Source organism: Corvus moneduloides, chromosome 4 (genome assembly GCF_009650955.1).
Source record: "Corvus moneduloides isolate bCorMon1 chromosome 4, bCorMon1.pri, whole genome shotgun sequence".
NCBI lineage: Eukaryota > Metazoa > Chordata > Aves > Passeriformes > Corvidae > Corvus > Corvus moneduloides.
This window is the reverse complement of record NC_045479.1, coordinates 15126200-15135365: the sequence shown is the minus strand read 5'-3', so window position 1 is coordinate 15135365 and position 9166 is coordinate 15126200.

Below are 9166 nucleotides of genomic sequence, written 5' to 3'. Positions count from 1 at the left end.
TTTTTTTAATGTTTGTTCAATTTTAGTTGTAGCTTTAGAACACTTTGTAATGCAGTGGACCAATATCAATCCCCTGATGGTTTTGGGGGCATAGTTTTTTCTTAGGGTTTATTCTTTCCTCTGAAGAAGTGCTAAGCTTTAACATTCACTGTATCTCTAGCCTGGAATGGGGACGTACCTGCCTTGCGTACCATGATGCATTGACACCTGCTGAGTTACAATTACCTTGATCCACTGATACAGTCACTTAGGGTTGATTCCTGCCTGTGGTGGTGCTGATTATGCCAGAGGGAGGCTGGGCAGGGAATGTGGAAGAAGGAAAAGTGAAAGTACCTATGTCATGATGCTCAAGAAAGGAATCATGGCCTGTCTTTCAAGTAAATGGCAGGAAGCTCCTGCATCCTGGAAGCTTTTTAATTAATGCTGGCAAAGAACTTTGCTTTGTTTCCTGGTCACATTGCTGACATCTCTTCTCACCTTGTTCTGCCGTGTCAAGTTGCATATCTCTGTGACACCCTGTCCTTCCTCTGTCCCCACTGGATTTAGGTCAAGAAAAGCAGGGGTATTGCAGCTGCTGAAGTTGAATCCCCACCATACCATGACACCAGCAGTGAGGAAGACCATGGTGAGCTGAGTAATGGCACACAGCAGTGTCCCAGCAGGGCTGTGGAGCCAGTTCCTGCAGCAGTGAGTGGTGAGACACGGGGGCTCTGTGAGGGGTGGCTGCTGGCACGGCCACCTCCTTGCCACCCTGCAGGCTGACACTGGTGGTGGCTGTTTTGAATTACCCTGCTGCTGCTTGACATTTCTCTGGGGGACTGAGAAGCGCCCCAGTGACGTGTGCTGCAGCTGGGATGGAAAGCTTGAATTATGGTCATAGTACTTGAAACTTGATGGATAATGGGATAACATTTGAGATGACTGATAGCATGGAAACAAAAATGAATGGTTTATTTTAATACAGTCTTGTTGTGTAAGTTGTAATTCAGCAGAGGGAATCACAAGTGGTTCACTTGTGTATGCCATAGCTGGGAGGAACCAAGAGGAAGGTGTGTAGGATCTCATCAGCTTTTCTATAGCCTGATATCTTCAGGAATAATTGGTGCCCTTTTCTTTCTGAAAATTCAGAAAGATGGCTGCAATAAATCCCTGAGCTGCACTAATTAATGCACTTCTATGTCTCACTGCTTTTGCAGAAGCCTAAAGGTTGTTCTTTTGCAAATTAGTGATGTAGTCTTGTCAGCCACAGGTGAGCAGAGAACTTTCCACACAGTCAAGAAGTAAAAATGAAAGTCACTTAAAGTGACTTTTTCCTGAATATATGGTATATTTTTTTTATTAAAAAACCCCCAACATATAGCAGCAAGTTATCTGCCACACACCTTTCTCCATTGAAAAACTGCAGTGATTTTGGAGAGCTGTTGCCTAGGATTTGTCAGTTGTCCTAGATCTGCATCCTGTGCCTTGCATAAACATGGATCTGAGCATTATTTTTACAAACAATACCAGAAAGTCTGTTTTAAGATGATAATTTTGTAACTATGTGGGATTACATAGAGATTTTTTTGTTTTACAGACTTGCTGCCTGGGTCTGGCACCCAATGGGTGCTGTGCATGGGCAGCCTTCACCTCACATTTGCCTTCCCCTGGCTGTTCCCAAGCTGCAGGCTTGCAAGGATGGGAAGGGACTGAATAGTGACTGTTCTCAGTTGTCACCCTGCCTTGGTCCTTGCAACATTCCATAGATTTCCTGCATGGCTTCATCAGCTTAAGGGGGCTTGCATGTGCAGCCTTTGGGCAGGACAGGGGCTGGGAGATGGAGGGTTTGGGAAGACTTGCTATTAGACAAAATGCTCTGTGGAATGATGCCCTTGTATAAATCATCTTCCCCCTTTCTTCTCCTCCATGATAGAAGAAACCACCCATCATGTGGGAGAAAGTTGTTTCCAGCAAGGTGGGCTTCAGAGTATGATTGCCAAATTCATCAGAGCCGGGAGAAGGTAAGGAAGAGCCTGCTGAGAAGCAGGCCAGGCACTGGAAAAGGGGGGGTTGTTGATGTGAAAAAGAGGAGGCCAGGCAGAGAACAGAGGACAGGTGCGAACATGCACAGTTTGGAAGAAAATTTGGTTTTCCAGTAAGTCTAAACTATTTCTGACTTCAGGGAGAGTTTCTCTCAGCCTCCAGCTGCCTCCAGAATTAGGTGCTATTAGGGTGTTGTACTGAGAAGATCAGGCAGGGTCTGATGTGAGTGGCTGTAACTGTGCAATGGTGTGGGACTGCTGTGGGTTCTGCAGGTGCTGGAGTACCAGATCTGCCATGGAAGTTCTCCTTGAGGAGCCCATGCTCTTTCAGGGTCACTCTCTGCAACTCTCCCTTTGTGCCACTGCCCAAAGGAGCAGCCCTGCATCCAGTGGGGTGCTGCTGCTGTTTTCCCCTTGCCACGGCTGGATGGGGGGGGGGGGGGGGGCAGAGGCAGAGCATTCACCTGCTTGAAAACTGACCTAGCCAAAACCCCCACAAAACCCAAACCCAAAATATGGTGTTCAGCGTGAGCGGTTTCCAGGGCTGCTTGTGTCGACACCAACAAAGAGCTGAGCAGGCTGCAGCATGATTTTTAACTGGCATAAGATGATCCTGAACCTCTAGCCCAAGCAGATCTGGGAATCTAAAGCCAATAGACTTGGGAATATTTCAACCAGTGAGGTACTGGGAGCAGAAGCTGCTAGTAAGAATGAAAAACGACTTAATTTGGACTTTTGTTCAGTATCATAAATTTGCTAAAGCTTCTTCTCAACCTGAACCTCTGGCTGCCTCTGGAGTACCCGGGTGCCTTCAAAGTACTGAGCAGAAAGCATTTCTCAGCACCCTTTTAGATGAGAAATGCTTGCAAACCATCAGCAACATGTCCAATAGTTGGCAGGCACCAAGCGTGGATCTATTGGCTTTTCATTCACTTTTTTTTTCCTGAAAAAAATTAAGATCTGTTGAGAAAGGGTGTAATTGTTTCTGACTCACGCATGTGACTGACAGTTTCAGAGTCACCAAGATGGTGCTGGAAAAGGTCTGGCCTGAGGAGCACTGTGAGTAGCCAAACTGATTTCTGAGGGGTTTGCTGCTTCGTGTTTTAGCCAGACTGCCATGGGATGGGCAGGTGCTGGAGTGGGCTTGTTCTGCAGCAGCAGACTCTCTTTGTCATCTCCTGGACAGGCTGCTGTAAGCATCAGCAGCTTCTCCAGTAATTTCTTTAGCAATTGCTTTTGAGGAACCAGCAACAATTCAGAAGGATCAGTTGATGCATTTTGTACTCATATAAAGAATGTATTTTTTCTACCTGTTCAAAAGTACTGTCTTTTTCTGCAAGGATGTTAGCTTAAGTGATCTTTTCATCATCATGTATTTCTAATTGATTTTATTGTGGTTCTCTTAGGGCTTCACAGCATCCCTAGCTTTAACACAGTTGGTTTTATATTCATGCAACTGGTCTAGGCTTTCTATTAAGTAACACCTTAGCAAGTTTTCAGGCTTTCTTTTCATTTAGTGGTGCTAAGTTTGACTTCTCAGCATTTTTAAGGAACCTTTTTAACAATTTTGACAGAATTTATTACAGGATGATTAAACAGCAGAAACCTAATGCTTGATTGAACATGCTGAATGACATATTATTTTCCAAAATGTTCAAACTGTTAAAAATCAACCTGAGCCCCATAACCTCGCATGACCACTGTATGGGTGCCAGGTGAAGAAAACACAGATATTGTTCTTGGCATGACATGCTCAACAATTGCATTATTTAACAAGGCTGTTTCTAGATTGAGGGAATAATGATCCCAGATCACTGTGGTAATGATGGAGGTTGAAGGTTTGGGGAAGGGTAGGGGTCTTTAGTTAGGGGCCTGCAGGAGACAGGTCTCAGGCAATAACTTTTTCTATTTGCTCCTGTTCTTTTTCAGTGCCTGTTGTCTGGCATGTTGAGTCCTAGGCATTATTTCCCAGAGCAACTCAAACCATCTTTACAAGGTTGCTTTTACATCAAGCTTACAAATAGGAGCAATAGGGAAGGCTGACCTGGTTCCTATCCATCTGTTCTTAATAAGTTTAGATTTTCCTTCCAGATGGTTTACAGCAATGTCAGAGGGCCCATTAATTGGTGTGCCCGTGTTCAGCTTAGAAATGCTTGGGAAATGTCTACACATGATATCCCCACCATTGTGGGGAGCTTTGTCTTTACCCACTCCCAAGGAGAAGTTTTATTTCAATGTGTGTTCTGTAAATAATTTTTCTTGGTCTGTATCTTCAGCTTTGGTCTCCTTAACTGTATTTTTTTTTCAGTATCATTTTCCATTGACTAAGTCCAAAGGAGGTGTTGGAAGTCACATTGGTCTCTGCTTAAACAATTTGTGCACCTTTTCATTCTTCCTTCTTGCAGGCTCTTTCTGAGTGCATTTTGCAGATAGACTTTTGCAACTTCCAATTTGTTTTTCTGTTAAAAATTCCTGTAGGTTTATGGGGCTTTTTTACTATGTTCTATAGCATCCATCTCAAGCTGTGATCCATTCTGTTGTCCTGAAGGCCAGCTGACCTTCATTTTGTCTCTCAGCTCAAGCAAGTTCTTCTAAGAGTCTTTTTTCCTATCCTTTTTCCTCTTTGATCCTCATACAAACTGATCTCATTTTAGCAATGACAAAACCTGTGCCTTCACGTAACTTATTTGACTGAAGGTCCTCACATCTATCCTAATGTCTTAAAAAACCCCATTTTTGTGTTTATTTGTTTGTTTTGTGGGTTTTTTTGATTGGTTGGTTGGTTTGGTTTGGTTGGATTTTTTTCACTGAACAAGTCAAATTCCTTACTAACAGAATGTCCTCTGTACATTTCCTTAGTCAGAAATGTGATTAGTTTCACTGCACGAAGTTGTGGGCTACTAACTAAACCTAAACTTTGTGACAATGCTATCAAAATAGTTTTCCTATCAGGATCTCCTCCACCTGCTGCTATATCTGCACAATCTGAGTAACTCCATGATGTGTCCTGCTCAATGGTTTTTCTTTTCCTTCCCAGATCGACCCTTGGATTAGTTTTCTTTTTTTCCCCCTCAACTTTGAGTTCTACTTGTTCCTGTTAACATGTGGCATCTAGGCAGTTTCCTGAGCTGAAACATAATTAATGAGACTCATAAGTAATGCTAAAGCTTCATTTCATAACTGGGAAGAAAACTTGCAGGACTCTTCTCTACTAAATGCCATCAACCAACATAAAAATTAACATAATCCTCTAATGACTGTGAACTCAAGATGATTGTGAAAGCTGTTGTTCATAAAGAGAAGCAGCTCCTTGCAGTGGCATGAGGGACATGGACTGGGTAGCCAGGTGATCTATTCCTGCACCTGTGGAGGTTTTGTTGGGGAACTCAGGCAAATTCAGAAGTATTGACTTCTACAGGTGAAACATGGTTAACAACCAAATAATACTATTGTTATCTAACCAGGCTCAGGTGTCTGCTCAGTGCATATTCTGTGGGCTGGCACACTCAGAGGGCAGAAAATGGCATGCCTGGGTTTGAGCACAGGCAAAACGAAAATCCAAACCTTTTAGGACTTGTTTTCTTCCCTGAGGATTTGGAAGCTGGACAATTTTCTGGGCTGTGAAATGATGACAATAGTCCAGGAATTCCTGCAGAGTTTGGGTTTCCCTCTCAAGACTGCTGTTAAGCAAACTGCCAGAAACTGATAATCTTTTTCTTCTCCCTCCCTGTCTGTGTTCTCACTGCATGTCTTGTGCCTTGCCTCAGTGTCTCCCCACATGCATTTTGATGTATTCAGTGGCATCTCATAATTTTACTTATATCACTCATGAGAGGACCATCAGAGGCTGATGTCTGAATGTTGTTTATTTTCTTAACCAAACCAGAGCCTTTCAAAACTGCTTTAATCTGATTTTTTTTAATATATGTTGTGTGTGCATCTGTGAGGAGAGTGCTCTTTTCTATTGGGATTCCTAACAACTTACAGCAGAAGACAGTGCCAGAAAGCTCTCCTACATGCTGACAATTTGACCATTTTGAGACCTTTTTGAGAGCTGTGGTCATGTTCTCTTTTCTGGTGTGGAAGAGCTGAGGAGAAGGCAGCAAGCACCACAGACTGCCGAGATGGATGGGACTCTGGGGATGCACCAGTCCTCAACTGTGTGTGCTGTGGTGAGGAGGGAGCAGGGTCCAGGAAACAGCTTCTGGTGGGAGGTGGGGTTCAGCTGGAATGCACTGGGAAACTCCAAGTTGTAGGCAATTACCTCTGGTTAGCAAGTAAAATGCTGTTCTGCAAGTCCTTTAAGCCTTTTTTTTTTTTTTTTTATGATGGATAATTCCTCTCTTTTTTTTCTAGTCTCCAAATAACTGTGCTCTTGCTTTAACCTCTGCACAGTCAGAGAAGACAATTCAGGCTAACCAGACTGGCACTCTCCAGTTTCAAGCAGGTTATTGGCAGTATGAGATCAACTTCAAAGGTGAAATATCTGTTTGCTTGATGTCCAATGCAGGTGGGATGTGACTGGTGCTGCAACGCAGCGTGTCTTGTAGGGGCAAGGCTTGCAGGCCGGGACACAAGAGGAGTGAGAATCTCTTTATTGATTTTAAGCAGTCAATGCTACAGCAGCATGGAGGAGAGTGTGGGAAGAAGGGGATTCTCCTCTGAGCAGGCACAAGGACAAGTGCAGATATTGGTGCAAGGAAGGATAACAGCCTAAGCAGAAGGAGATGAAAGGAATGAGAGCTGAGGGTAGTTTTGGGAAGCCCCTGAACATGGCTGCAGGACTGACTGTGCCAGGTCTCTTGATCTTTTGGTCTGGATATCTCCAAGAAGCGAAGTGCTCCTTGAAACAGGGCAAAACGATCTGTTCTTCAGCTGTCAGACAGGTCTTCACGTGTACGTTCAGAGTCATTGCGAGTGACACTGAAAGTGGAGATGGAACAGGATAAAAGGGCAATACAGACTAAGCATACCCCAAAAAGAAGGTGACCCGAACTTCCCTGCGTTGCCGCAGCCCCTGCCAGAGCCCAGTTCCTGTCCCTAGGTGGCGGTGCCCGCCCGACCCAGGAGCCCCCGCCCGGAGGAGCCAGCCCAGCTCCGGAGCCCTGGGGCGGGCGCCGCTGAGGGCGAGCGGGGCGGCACCGCACTCGCCCAGCGCTGACTGACAGCAGGGCAGGGTTTGCAGGGTCCTGTCCTTCATGGGCGTCTGCACCGCAGCCAGGTCAGTGCCCCCTCCCCAGAAAGTCACGGTTTCATCGTGGCTCTTGAGCACGAGGTACTGATTAGTGCGGAGTGGGACCCACATCAGGCAGAGCTTGATGAGGATGTGAGAGGCAGGGAGTGCTGCAGAGTGCACCGGAGGGCTGCAGAGTTACTGCAAATGCTTTTGGCACTGCCAGAACCTCAGTCATTGCCCGTGTTCATCGTCCTGCACTATCTGTCCATCACTGACGCCCGCTCCGTGGGCAGGAGGGAAAGCTACCCGATGGTGCTGGATGGGCACAACCACTGGGCTGAATATGGAAAGCAAGTGAACATTTCCCTCTCATGCCCAGCACCCAACACCAGTCTCTCCCTTCCTGCTCTTCTTACCCCAAAGTGTAGGACAGACTGTGTCATATCAGGACAAGAGGTGTACCAGAGCCCACCCCTATCACTGGATGACAAAGATCCCCAAACAAAATTAGAAACTCAAGGCAGACTTGTAGCGATACTTTTCCAAACTGCTCTGCCTGCCTTCAGCAAATTTTGGCTTGGAGATCTCCTGCACCAGAGTTGGTATCTATATATGTAATAACCCTGGATGTGTTTTTCTTTCGGTAATTATTCCATAATTTCTTAAATCTGTAGAAAATTTTAGCTTCCACAACATCTTGTAGCAAATATTCCCACAGCTGAATGGGATATTGCTTGAGGGAGGCTCTCCTTTGTCTTGCTTTGAACTTAGCACCTGCTAGCTTTGTTTAATAAAAGGGATGCAGATATTCTCCCAGTGCTTTCTTCATCACTTCACACGTTTTTGCATTTTTTTCTCATTTTCCTCAATGCTCCCAGGAAACTCAGCTCTGAAAACAGGCTGCCTTTACAGATGGCTTGGGAATTTGTTGAAAACTCATTTTAATGTGAAAGTTCTGGTATGTGAGAAGAGCTCACTTCCTGCATACTTCTGCTGAAAAACAAATCCCAGAAAATCACCTGCTTTTCCCATCAAAACCATCAAATCTGGAGCCATCCCCATCTATAAACTCACTTGGAAATAACTCCAGAGCCTGGATTTGCACCTTCTTCTTCTGGGGAGCCTCTACTCTGCCTCTGAGGGCAGTCAGAGGAGGGTGAAGGGCATCAGGGAGCAAGGAGGGTGGCACTGCACAAGGGCGGTGAAGGGAGGTGACATGCACACGTAATCAGATGGCACTGCAGTCACCAGCAGTCCTTAGTGGGGGACACAGAGAGAAGAGATGGGCATAAGAGAGACCCTCCAACCTGCTGTGCTCCAGGGACTGGCAAAGGGTGTGCAGTGACAGGACAAGGGGTGGCAGCTTTAAACTGAAAGAGGGTAAGCTTAAATGAGATATTAGGAAGAGATTCTTTACTGTGAGGGTGGGGAGGCACTGGAATAGGATGCCCAGGGAAACTGTGGATGCTCCATCCCTGGAAGTGTTCAAGGCCAGATTGAACAGAGCTTTGGGCAGTCTGTGGAAGGTGTTCCTGTCCATGGCAGGAGGGTTAGAACTAGATGATCTTTAAGGTCCCTTCCAACCCAAACTATTCTGTGATTCTACAATTCCAGGAAACACATCAGAGAGACCCTGATGCAGCTCAGACATGAGTCCATGATCTGACAGGTTTAGATCACTGGCCTTTCCCCATAACTTGTATAGATGCTAAATCCAACCTGTCTGTGACACACTGCCAATTGCTAACAAATATCTCTCTGCTTTGTCCAGAACAAGGTGCTGTCCCTATAACTTCTGCAGATGTGGTGCCATGCTTTCAGATTCACCTGTGCACTTTTGAATTTCAAGTTGCTTCACAGAAATACGTGCTAGACTTCAAAGGTAAAAAATCTGTGTACTTACCTCTTGACATACTTATGGGACAACTGCCATGCAGCTTCTTTTCCAAAATGCCATTGAAAATCCTTT